Source organism: Cupressus sempervirens, chromosome 6 (genome assembly GCF_028749045.1).
Source record: "Cupressus sempervirens isolate cs-2001-9-10 chromosome 6, ASM2874904v1, whole genome shotgun sequence".
Taxonomy (NCBI): domain Eukaryota; kingdom Viridiplantae; phylum Streptophyta; class Pinopsida; order Cupressales; family Cupressaceae; genus Cupressus; species Cupressus sempervirens.
Genome location: NC_143123.1, coordinates 73,872,827 through 73,886,495, shown reverse-complemented (window position 1 = coordinate 73,886,495; position 13,669 = coordinate 73,872,827). Strand labels below are relative to the sequence as shown.

Below are 13,669 nucleotides of genomic sequence, written 5' to 3'. Positions count from 1 at the left end.
TATCAGGCAAGGCTGCCCTCTAGCTCCTGCTCTTTTTGTTATTGCTGCTGAAGCTTTATACTATATCCTTAGAGATGATTCTCTGTCCCCGAAGGTTACAGGGCTTCACTTGCCTAATAATGAAGAGCTTATAAATAGTCACTTTGCTGATGACACTGCTATCTTCTTTGAGCTTTCTGACAACAACCTTAATAATCTTCAAATTAAGTTGGACCTATTTTGTGCCATCTCAAGTGCTAAAATCTCCCAAGCTAAGTCTATTTGCTTGGGTTGGATTGATCAGCCTCCTGATTGGTTCTTCCAGCACAAGTTTCAATGGGGAAGTTTCCAAAAATATAGTCAAGTATCTTGGTATCCCCTATTTTGTTGATCCTTCTCTCAAGGACATGTGGGCTTGGGTTAAGGCCAAGATTGAGAATAGACTTAATAAATGGTTTAACATATCCTTATCCCTGGCCGAGAGATTTCAAGTTTGTCAAAAGCTTTTATCTTCTTATAGTATTTATTACTCCTCTGCCTGGATGTTCAATAGCTACCAAATTCTTGAGATTCAGAAGGCCATCAGGCAATTTCTTTGGTTCGATGGCAAGGGTAATAGAAAGTATCATGCTGTTAAATGGGATTGGTGTCATACTGATAAGTTCCTGGGGGGACTGGGGTTAATAGATCTCAAGCCGCAAGGTATAGCCCTTTCCGCCAAATGGATTTTTCAATCTATGGAGGGTGATAGTCCTTGGAAAGTTCTTGTTAGACACAACATTGAGAGAGGTTTTCCCAAGTAGGCTAGATCTTGGAAAAATCTTCCTTTATGTGATCTTATTATTGGTAAGTTCCTGGTTGTGGTCCAAGGATCATCGATTTTTAGATCCATCTAGTGTGCTTGGGAGCATGTTCGAGAATTTATCACCAATAGGGATTTTTATCATGATTGTCACCTTCATGGAGAGAGATCCATCTGGTGGAATTTGAGCCTGAATAACAAGCCCCTAGCCCTCTACCAGGGGTGTTCTGCCAAGTCCTAGGCTAAAGTTGGTATTTCTCAATTTGCTGATATCTTTGAGCATGATTCTCTTATCCCTTGGGAAGATCTTAAGATTAGATTTAATTTACCTCAGTCTCAGAGGAAAACCTATAATTTAATTTCTCTAGCTTCCAAGGATATTCCTTCTCTTTGCCATGTGGACTCTTATAGATATGTTAAATGCAAGTGGCCTGACGGTGTTGTTTTAGATAAGCTTAAAGCTAAGAATATCTATAAGGTTATTGCTCATAATGTGGATATTCTTGCCCATGTCAATAAACTCTGGTATTGTTCTTTTGATATTAAAGTTTGGAATAAATTGCTGAATTCTATTTGGAAAGGCCCTTGCGAGCCTAAAATTCAATGTTTTAAATGGTTGTTGTTAATTGATAGACTTCCTATTAGAAGAGATAATCAACATTCTAATATTTGTAATATTTGCAGATTACCTGAATTAGGTAGACACATATTATTTGATTGCCTCTTTGCTAAAGAAATTTGGAATTTATTTGATATTTACTATCCTATTAATGTGAGCATCATTGAAATTGTTACTGGCCATATTAATGGGATTAGTAAAGATGCTAATTTCTTTTGGAATATGTTGTCCTCTAACATTCTTTGGCAAATTTGGAAATGCAGGAATGAGGAAAAATACCAAGGTAAGCCAAGGGTTCTTACTGAGGTTTTTTGAAAACTCACACATTTTAAAATATTCTTGCAGGTGCAAAACACCATGGTTATTGAAAATGACAAATTAAGCAGATTTCTTAAAGATGGACAAACTTCTTTCTTTGTTCACGATCTTAAGTATGACTATCAGTGGCGAAGGACTATGGATAATCTGTGGATGTTTGAGCACATGTGTTGGAAGCTGATCCAAGCTATTAAGAGGAACCATAATGTCAGGAAGGAGGATATCTATATGTTGTCCTAGTTTCAGGAACAAAAAACTATTGTTTGGATGGAAGGCCCTCTCGGTTGGACCGCTTGGGTTGATCTTTATTGTGATATCTTGTACTAGCCTTCTGTTGTTTGACTTTTGTTGTTCTTTGATGTTCTTTAGCTTATCTTTTGTTACCTTGGCTCTGGTTTGAGGCTTTGCCTCTTTTGTAGTGCTCGAAGTCTTGTGTAACTTTTTTTGATCTCTCTATATCTAATAGAAAAAAAAAAAGATTTTTATTTTCTAATTTCTAAATTTATGTGTATAGTGTTGTCAAATAATTGCTTTATAATATTATCTAAATTCTTTTTCTAGATTGTGATTGGTTGATATGGTTCACATCTTAAGATACATATAAATTTTAATTTTATCACATTCCTTCACAATAAATCATTCATTATAAATTTCTTAATTTTTAAAAGCATTATACATTATTAAATTTTAGATTACATTCTTAATTCTTTAGATACAATCTTAATTTTTAACAAGCATTCTTAAGTAGTTTTAAGTTTTATAGTATTTAATTGAAAATTTTAATTTTAGCATTCTCACTATATACAATTAAATATTATTATTCAACTAAATTTATTTTCTTATAGTTATTAAATTTATTTTTAAATTCTTAGCTATTAATTTTTCATATTTACCTTCTATTCAAAATGTTTCTACTACATCTGATTATATTTAAAATTATAATATAATTAAATTTAGTTTACAACACTTATCAAATTTTTTAAATATTAAAATTTGAACTGAACTTTTGCAAATACGGCACTTGTTCATATTAGAATCCATCGAGCGTCTCAAAACTCTTCTCAATTTTATTTGGAGCCGATACAATTGAACAATCCCTGGTCTGATTTTGTATGCAGAAAATTGTAAAATTAATCGACCGATGCAAGGAGACACACAAACAAGGAGATTAGATTTAGAGGGTTTTTTCCACTGGATTGAGATCCAACCTGCAACTATCGCCATCTAGTTCCTCGCCTCTTCCGGACTACCACGTTTGTAGGGTGTGCTGGAGAATACACCAGCTCTTGTGATTTTAAAAACCCTCTGTTGTTATTCAAACGGATCCAAAATCTCAACGCCTCCTTTCAAAGTCAGGTGTGGCCCTCTTACGATTAGGTTTATTTTATTTGTAGCACTTCTTTTTCTTCAAAGTATTTTGGATTCATAAAGCTCCATTTTTCACAGCCTTTTTACTTTCCATGAGTTCATTGAATCAAAATTAGAGAGATGTTCCCTCTTTTCTGTAGAATAAACCCCAGCCTGACAGTCCTCTATACAGTAGCATTTCAGATGTTCAATATATACAACACCAAGTGAGAAAGATTTCTGGAAAGTTGCATACCTAAATATGCTTGACATGCGGAGTCCATCTGGAAGAGCTTTGCACAGATAATCTCAATTGTGATTAACAACATGTATGCATCAAATAATATCTGAGTTTGCTCTTTTCCCGAATGATTTGATTGTCTTTACTACAATCATTTTGAATAATATACCTGTAAGCCTGTCAATACACTTGCAGCAATTGAAAATGACAAAACACAGACATCTATGACCTATAAACTTCATATGCCCAGTTAATAGTATTGTCCTAAGAGAGAGTTCATTAAGAGATGCCCTACTCGAGACATCATTTATAGACTGGATTGCAATGTGTTGTTTCTTCTATTCTTCATAATGGACATCATCAATAGGTAGTTCATATCAACATATTGGGCATGAATTTCTAGAACTTAACCATGGGATGATGCAGTCACCGTGAGGAGAGGTTGGCACGGTAATTATTTCCGTCTCCCTTAAAGGAATCGTGTCCTTTAGATTGCAAACAATGCAGCCCCACTATCTATTTCCTCTTGGGACATTTTAACCACAAGCAGAGCTTCAATCACATCTATCATTGCTGGAGGGGCACCTCTGTGAGTATTTTCATTTTCAGCAAATTTCTGAAAGAGAATTTCACAATATCGTCAACATAGTGCCAGCAACGCGTCTGGAAGTCTGAGAAATCAAAGTTGCACAGATATGGATACAGATACAAATACAGAAATGGTATTGGGTATGGATACGGCCATTTATTTAGACACCCAATATGGATACGGCTGGACACAACATTAATAGATAATACATATACATATATTTAACATAATTTTCTAAGTTATTGTAGGAGATTTTCATTACTTCAAAAGTAATATTGACACAAATGCTATATAAATATTTATAAGTTAATTTAACGCTTTACAATGTAAACACAGTAGAGTTGCATTAGAAGATAACCCAAAAACAGGTTGCTGAAATAGAAGAAACATTTTATTTGTCTTTCTTATCCAGTGGAGGTTTTTTTTAATACTATTTTTTAAAAAAATTGCTTATATATATATATATATTTTTAACATTAAAGGGAAGATCTACATCAAATCTTTAAAAAAAAAAACAAATCCCATAGTATTTGGTACGGTTGGAAAATCAAGTTTATTAGGCAGACATGGGTACAATATTCGACATGTATCTGAGCAGTATTGGATACGTTTCCAAATTGGATACGGGGATACGCGTGCCCAAGGAGAGACATAGGAGTTTCCGGCAACTTTGTGAGAAATAGAAAACAGGATTAAATTTGAATAAATAAAAATTGCCAAAATGAGACTAGTCACTTTACACACTTTAACCACGTTTACTTACCTCAAAAATAGATATGGCATGCAATAAATACATTTAGATCTATATCCATCAATACTGTCATATTTTATTGAAGTCCATATCATTCATAGTTTAGATATATATTCATCAACATCTTATAAACAGTTGAAAAGTACACTATCTCATATCATAAGTTAACCAGTTCTTTGAGGCTTAAAAGATTGGGTTTAAAAATGTCAATGGGTGAATCATCAGGCCCATTGCAATTAACAATGAAGCTCTGATCTGATCTATTACAGAGAAACTCAATAGCGAACTCCATTGATAAAGAAAAGTGAGTTGTTTACATGTGTGTGGGCCAAGTGATGAGGAGCCCAAACTGATCCTCGAACAAAAATCAGAAATGAACCAGTGATTAGGTTCAATAAATCATTAAACTAGCTTGCCTTCCTCCTTCACTAGGTTCCCTCAATGTGCTCAAAATAGGTTCGCAACCTTAAAGGCTTGTCCTAACTTCTTTTAGAGTCTTAACTTGCCCAAATCAACTTGCTCCAACAACCTATACCCACCCCTACAACAGATTTGTTCAAAATCCTCAACCAAGCCTTATCTAGGCTTAATCCTACTAGCCCTTCAAATCGGGTATTTCCCTCTTTACTCCAACTTCTTCCAAAACAAAAGACAAACAAAATACAGATTCAAACACCCTTTTGGGAGTACTACCAGGTACCCAAAACTCAAATACAACTTCTTTGGACGAACTGTTCAAACCAGCACCTTGCACTATTCCAAAAAGCCCCAATTAGCCCACTTTTACACAGGAACTACCAGAAATACCACTCCTCAAGACCTCATACCTAAAAACAGTATTGAGTTAGGATGCAAAAGAAAGGATTTTCAAGGTTACAAGTCTTCATTCTTTCATTTATACGCCCAGCCACTAAACTCTCATTTTTAGGTTTATAAAAAAACTAGGGATTTCTAGATCTAGGCATTCCCAACGCTTCCAAAATCAACTAAAAAGGTCAAACACCTTTTCTTCACCATACCTTGACATAATCCACAATAAAAAGGGACCCTTATTCGGCAAAACACTTAGACCTACAGTTGCTCCCTCAAAACCATGTTTCTAATGCATACAAATTCCAACTTCGGGTAATCACTAATCACCCTTCCTCTAATCAATCTTTCTCTGAACACATGTGGCTAGTAGAACATCTATTACAATATATAGGACCCATTCCACAAGTTACAGTAGGAACAAAAAGTGGAATGGGTCAAATAGCCATGGTGGACTTCAAAATTCAACAAAACAATGAAATTGCAGCCTACAGGACAGTCACAAATTTAATGATTTAAATGACTGATAGAACCTTCAAACCAACTTGAAAACACTCTTAAAACACTGATCTAACACATTGTAAGAGATTCTAATCCAAATTCAAAAGAAAACCAATTGGAATGCTTCTATTTTGGCACCAAATTGCAGACCAAAAATTCAGATTTTTTTATTCAAATGTGACAGTCCATACAATGCCAATTCCTCAACCCACCAACCCATAATGTGGCATCAAAGAGGGTATAAAACATGTTTCATATCTTCTCCAACCAGTTCCAACCAAAAATTAACCTTTAATTAAGCCAAACTATTCAAAATTCCATTTTCCCAACTAACCCTTACATTTTAAATCAAATTTGGGATTTTCCCTCGTTTTTCTATTTATCCCTTTCTAATTACTTCAAAGGATTTAAATGGCCTTGAACATATCAAATATGTTCAGAAAGACCCAATCCCATGTTACTATGCTCATAATCGCATGAATTTCAAAACTGAATGACACTTATTGTGCCAATTTGGGCTTATTGGCCTAATATCCTAACTATTACAAAATGAGCCTCAAAGGCTTTTTCTATTCATGCGTTTTGGCCATAATTGATCATGTACACCTTTTCAAAGCCTTGATGGCATCAATGATCCACGTGGTTCTGTAGGTGCTCCTGCACCATACTCACCCTATGAAATTTCTCTCGTCACAAAAGAATGTAATGAATAAGGGCTTTGTTTTCAATCCATTGATTCTTCTTGAAGGTCTTCTACAACTTGTCTTTTTTCCATGGGAAATATGTTGCTAGAACAACTCCCCACTGGTCCAAGAATGCCCTTTCCACCTGCAGCCTATAAAAACATAGCATTATATTGCGGCCCTGGACAATCATATGGTGAATGTTGCTGCTGCATTTTGATTTGATATTTAGGGTCCAATTGACCTTCCCATCTCTTGCATATTAGAGGGCTCTTCATTCCTACCATCCAATCATCAATAGGAGACATGATGTTCCCCACAACTGCACTATTCTTCACATCCTTAGTATAATGTTGATGTGTCATCATCCTTGGCTTGTCATCAATACCAACTTGCTGGTGCACCATTGCTCTTTTACCACACATATGATCTCTGATTTTAGTTCCCTCAATCTGAGAAACATTCAAATCCAATTACTCCTTCCTACCAATGCATATTATCCTTGAATCAAAGACTTGATCATCTTGCAAAGGCATTAGAGTAAAAAGATTTCCATCAAAAGTATGTGTATTGTGAAACCCATCATGCAAAGCTCTCCTCATGTACTGCCATGGCCTTCTGAATAAGTGTGACGACAATCCATAGGCACAATGTCACATAAAACCTTATCACTATAGGTACCAATGGAAAACTCTACATATGCTTGCTCTTAAATCACTTTGTTCTTTGCTTACCCATGATGCTCTATAGGGTCTATTGTGAGGTAATCTTTTTAAATGCAACTTATTCATCATCTCATATTAAACTAAGTTATCATGAGAACCTGAATCAATAATCAACTTGCATATCTTACCTTGGCTCTTGCATTTGGTTCTTCAAATGATACTTTTGGTTGCACTTGCTACCGTGGTCCTTTCCTAAACATCAACATTTCTCCATCACTATCTGAACATAGTTGTACTCAAGGATTTGTACCTTCATGTACTCTGACTTCTTGACCCTCTTTTTGTACCATTTGAAACCTCTTCTTAATCCTCCTACCATCTTGATCATTTAATAGACACTAACTGATGTGTGCCTAGTCTCATTACATGTATAGCACCTACCTGTGAATCCTCTTGCTCCTCCACCTGCTCCAAACTTTCCTCCACCTCTGTATCCTCCTTTGCGATCAGAATTGACCTCCTTGCCTTTATCATTACTTCGTTGCCCTTCAAGTGGGTCTTCTGCCCGTACCTCTGTCTGTATTTGTTGTACCACCTCCTTGTCTCTCTTGCTTCCTCTTGACTCTGTCTTCTGCCCTTATTGCCAACTGAAAACACTCTTTAAGTGTCTTGGAAACACTCAAACCAATTTCATCTTGCAAGTTGTATGTAAACCCATTAAGATACGTTGCAACATTCTCATCTTCATCTTCCTTTCCACCTCTTATACTCAACTTGTGAAATTGCTTAGTATATGTCATCACATCCAGGTCTTTTTGCTTCAAGTTCTGCTTCAACCTCTTTGCTTGAATCCCATAATCAGATGGAAGAAATTGATCCTTGAACATGGCCACCAGTCTCTTCCATGTGGTGATCTTTGTTCCACCCCTAACTACCCTCTCTACTTGTACACTTCTCCACCATGTCAATGTTGTTCCTCTTAGTTTCGTTTTAGCAAACTTGACATTCTTCTCTTCACTCATTTCCTCGCACTCAAAGTAGTTCTCTAGGGCATCTATCCACCCCAAAACCTCTAAACTATCCATCCTACCATGACAGATAGGAAAATCAATGGTTCTCTTGCTTCCACCACCTTGGACTTCTTTCAACAACTTTATCATCCTTCTCTCTTCAGGATCTAACTCACCTTCATCTTCTCCAATAGGATTCTCATGTGCTTCAGCATGACATTCTTGTTCTTCATGCTCACCCTCCTAGGATTTCTTTCCAAGGCTTCCAACCTTGCCAAGATGGACACATTCTCCCGTCTTACTTGTCTTAGTTCTCTTTCTGTTGCAGAATCTTGTTCTCCTCACTGTCTCAACTCCCTGTCCATGGATTCTAATGCTTCCCTTAGTTCTTGCATCTCTCTAGCCGTTTGATTCTTTGGAGGCATCTTCTTAGTATACCACAACTCTCTTCACAAACTTCTTGTCTTCCCAAATCCCACTAGAATCTACTAGTGGCTTTGATACCAATATGATGAGGAGCCCAAACTGATCCTCAAACAAAAGACAGAAAGGAATCAATGATTAGGTTCAATAAACCATTAAACTAGCTTGCCTTCCTCCTTCACTAGGTTCCCTCCAAGTGCTCAAAATATGTTTCCAACCTTAAAGGCTTCTCCTAACTACTCTTAGAGTCTTAACTTGCCCAAATCAACTTGCTCCAACAACCTATACTCACCCCAACAACAGATTTGTTCAAAATCTTTAACCAAGCCTTATCTAGGGTTAATCCAACTAGCCCATCAAATCGGGTATTTCCCTGTTTGTTCTAACTCCTTCCAAAACATTGGACAAAATAATGCAGGTTCAAACACCCTTTTGGGACTACTACCAGAGATCCAAAATTTCAAATTCAATTTCATTGGACCAACTGTCCAAACCAGCACCTTGCACTATTCCAAAAAAGCCCCAATTAGCTCACTTTTGCAAAGGAACTACCAAAAATACCACTCCTCAAGACCTCATACCTAAAAATAGATTTTGAGTTGGGATGCAAAAGCACGGATGTCAAGGTTACAAGTCTTCATTCTTTCATTTATACGCCCAGCCGCTAAACCCTCATTTTTAGGTGCATAAAACTAGGGCGGGCTTTCTAGATCTAGGCATTCCCAACACTTCAAAAATCAAGCAAAAGGTCCAACACTGTGTTATAAGCTAGAGTTGCCGTTGCATCAAAAGATCGACCTATTAATGCCCAATACAACCACTAGACTTATAGAACACAAGAGGTGGTTAAGCCATGTCACGAATCTTGAAGGGGAAGGCTGGTGGTTAGTCCAACAATTCCCCCGTCAGCATTACCCAAGGAGATTCGAACCTGTGACCAAGCTCTGATACCACTTGTTACAAGCTAGAGTTGTTGTTGCACCAAAAGATCGACCTGTTAATGCCCGATACAACCACTAGACTTATAGAACACAGAAGGCGGTTAAGTCATGTCATGAATCCCAAAGGGGAAGGCAGGCGGTTAGTCCAACACACTTTTTATTCACCATACCTTGACATAATCCATCATAAAAAGTGACCCTTATTCAGCCAAAACGCTCAGACCTATAGTTGCTCCCTCAAAACCATGTTCCCAATGCACACAAACTCAACTTTGGGTGATCGCCCTTCCTCCAATCAATCTTCCTCTGCACATATATGGTTAGTAGAACATATATTATAATATATAGAACCCATTCCACATGTTAAAGTAGGAACAAAAAGTGGAATGGGTCAAATAGCCATGGCGGACTTCAAAATTCAGCAAAACATTGAGATTGCAGCCTACAGGACAATCACAAATTTAATATTTAAATGAGTGATAGAACCTTCAAACTAACTTGAAAATTCTTAAAACACCAATCTAACACACTGTAAGAGATTCTAATCCAAATGCAAAAGAATACCAAATGGAATGCTTCAATTTTGGCACCAAATTGCAGACCAAAATTTCAGATTTTGTTATTAAATCAGCAAATTAAATCATTCACTAGGCTTCCTTCAGCAAGATACACTTTTTCATTATCATTACTAATTAATGATGTTCAGATATAATGTTAGCTTCTCGACTACTCAAACTAAATGGAAATGAATATTATAAATGTACAAGCAAAATCAAGCTGGAAGAGTTCAACAGACACAATCACCAGTTATAAGTAAAAATACGTTTTTTGCCACTGCCTGGGAAATGTATTGGGTCAAAGAGGAGGAATACAGAGTAAAAATAGTAGATTTTATCCTTAATATTTCCCTACTCAGGTGACAAAAAAAACAATTACAAAACAAAAATATGGGCTGCATCTTTATCAACGTGTCTTATATAGCAAAAAATATAGCTCTTATGATAGTTTTATCTTGATTCACATTAGATCTCCTGATGACTATACAACGTACTGTAGATAAAAACATGAACATCTCAAGAATGTACGTGAGTTTTATAGAATGAATACACTTTATATAAAAGATAAAACTGCTCATCCAAATTCTAAGGGACTATGTTATTTCAATTCTATTTGAAATATGATTGCATGCTTAAGTAGAACAGGGAGATACAAGAGAATAGATACAGGCATGGAAATGCCATTTTCATATTATATATAAATATAGTTGACAAGATATAGCACCCTGAACAGCAATGTCCTGACAACTGTACAACATAACATAGACACAAACATCTCAAGAATGTAAGCAAGTTTTATAGAATGAATACACTTGCTAGTGCTATATGCATAACAAGTGCTTTAGTATTATTATTGTGATAGCAATAACAGCTGAAAGCTCATACCGGGCTGGTAAAGTCCCAGACGAAAAGGAGAAAAAGAAACCTCTCTGTATGGGCAGTTGTCCTCTAAAAGGGTCTTTCAGTGCCCAAAACACAGCTAACCATGGTGGTTGGAGAGCTGGGCATTTGTAGCATAGGCACAAGGATAAGGTTTCCTTTGGATACTGGTGGTTCTGCTGCTGCTATAGCACATGTAAAAGAGCTGAGCATAGGGAATTCTTCCTGGTTGTAAGATTGTCACTAGCCCCTTAGATAACTTTGATGGGTTTTCTAAAAACAAAATTGTTGCAGGCAGACAACTTTGATGGTTTGCCTTTATTGTTGCGGGTCTGTTGCTGATTCAACTTCTGTAACTATTTGTGCTGGAAAAGTGAATGAGTCTGGCCTACACACCTACATCAGTCTCCATTCTGAGAAATTCCGACAGATTATTCATTCTGGTCCAGCAGTGCAAGCTTCAAAGTCAACTGTTTTTTCTTCTTGTGTGGCACATCTTTGTATTTTTTAAACTCTCCTCCATATGTCTACCTTCTAAGAAGCTCATTGATTCAATTTTTGGAGATTTAAAAAGCTGCTCTTATCATTTGGCATTTCACGAAGAAGACATTTTTGCTTGAGATAAATAAATAAATGCTTTTTTTCCTGAAACACAATTTCAAGTAGTAGACCTTAACTTTCATATTAAATTATTAATGATATATATTCTCATAATTTTATGCTATCAAGAATTATTTATGAAATGCCTAATTGTATAGCAACATTTACTGTTCCAAATTTTTAGAAGTTTACTGATATCTTGCTAGTTGTGGTTAGACAAGATTACTTGTAAAGAGTTATAACTTCCTCTATAATCTCCTTGGCAGAGAGCAGTCTCTTGTATCTATATGGGTGGTCAGATGAGCATTTGTAAATAGTTATTCTGTTAACTTTCTCTATGATCTCCTTGGTAGAGAGTGGTCTCTTGTATCCATTCTAGTGGTTAGAAAAGTAAAAAGATGAGAAACCATTTCTGGTTGTGGACCTATGATGTGCCACTGCACCAAATAGTAATCCATTCTTCCGGTAAGCCCTAAATATAAACAGTATCATTTCAATCAATAACAGTTCTAATTGTATTATTTTTACTACTAAAAACTACAAATTGCAAAGCACATTATCCAAGACTTCAGATTTTCATAGTCCGACATAATATCATGTCTTTGGACACCATCGTAATGCTTTTGATGTTGATGTTTCATGTCTCCTTTGAGACCCATTTTCAGGCAACATACAAGATCAATAATATATGGATAGTAATTACCACAGATGGGAACAATTTGAAAATGTTTATAGATTGAGATGCTGAGTGCAACTTCGTCTACATAGTCTCTAACACCTTAGCTCTTCTAGATTTTTCAATTTGTAACAAGCCATAGTTACATTGCATTTGACCAAATGAGATGACTGGCATGGATATCAACTATGGCCTCAGGTTCTGATCACATATTCAATTGTATCCCCACATAAATGTTAATGCAGTAATTCCATCGCCCTACGCATGAAGGAGATGGAAGACCACTAGAAATATCAAATAAGAACCTACTTTATGGATAATTCTTGTACCAATAGCAAAAAATTATAATTTGAACTGCACATATAAGAGATCTTATTACACGACTTTTGGAGTCTGGACACCTGTCAGACTTAAACTTGATGAATGAAGGTACTATTTGATCAGTAATGGTCTCTGCATTGTTTGAAGTATCAGGACGATATCAGATGCACAAGGACTCATATGTTGAGCTTGATTGCAGAGACAGGTAATGCAAATACTACTCAAGACCTCTTCTTTGACATGTCAGTCAGCCAAGACAGGATGGACTATTTCAACAGTAATTCTCGTATGTTGACCTTGATTGCAGAGAAGGGCAACTAGAATACACCTGAAGACCTCTTTTTTGGCATATGAGTCATCCAAGATTCCAACAGTACATCTTTTCTTATGCATTCCCCATGCCTGCAAGCTAATGAAATCATTCAGTGTGGGATTTGACTATTGATGACCTTTAGTACAAATTGATTTGTTTCTATTAAAGTTTATTAATATGAGGTTTGACTTTTAATGACCATTAGTACAACTGAATCTGAGACTCTATCAAAGTTTATTTATTTGTTAAGTTGATTGTCATGCGTATCCAGTTTGAAAACAAACTCTCTAAACTTTGTCTTATTTTATCGATTTAAGATTTTGAGTAATAAGCTGTGAACTAAAGTGGAAAAGTTGTCTTGTCCTCTACTTTATCTAAGTTTCAGCCTCTACTGATATGTTGCTTCCAAGATCTGTCAGCATGTTTACCTGACTATGTCCTACAACATTGAATTATAATTCATTAAAGCAAATTGCCTTATGACACATTTTTACATCTTATTTTTTAGCAAATATATGATATAATAGTTTTAGTATTCATGGAATAAGAAATTTGCATAAACCAATTTCAAAGGTAATGATTTCTAGTGCGGACTCCAAAAGCTAAGATATCAGCCTTCCTCGATAGTCATCCTTCCATCATGT

The 13,669-nt window shown here is 36.0% G+C and overlaps 1 long non-coding RNA gene across 1 annotated transcript; it reads left to right on the top strand.

Moving 5' to 3' along the window:
- The first annotated feature begins 2,709 nt into the window (after positions 1-2,709).
- On the top strand, positions 2,710-13,274 carry LOC149551218 (uncharacterized). The gene is made up of 2 exons (XR_016352707.1): positions 2,710-3,074; positions 12,912-13,274. It is a non-coding gene; the product is annotated as an uncharacterized LOC149551218 (long non-coding RNA).
- Positions 13,275-13,669: the final 395 nt, after the last annotated feature.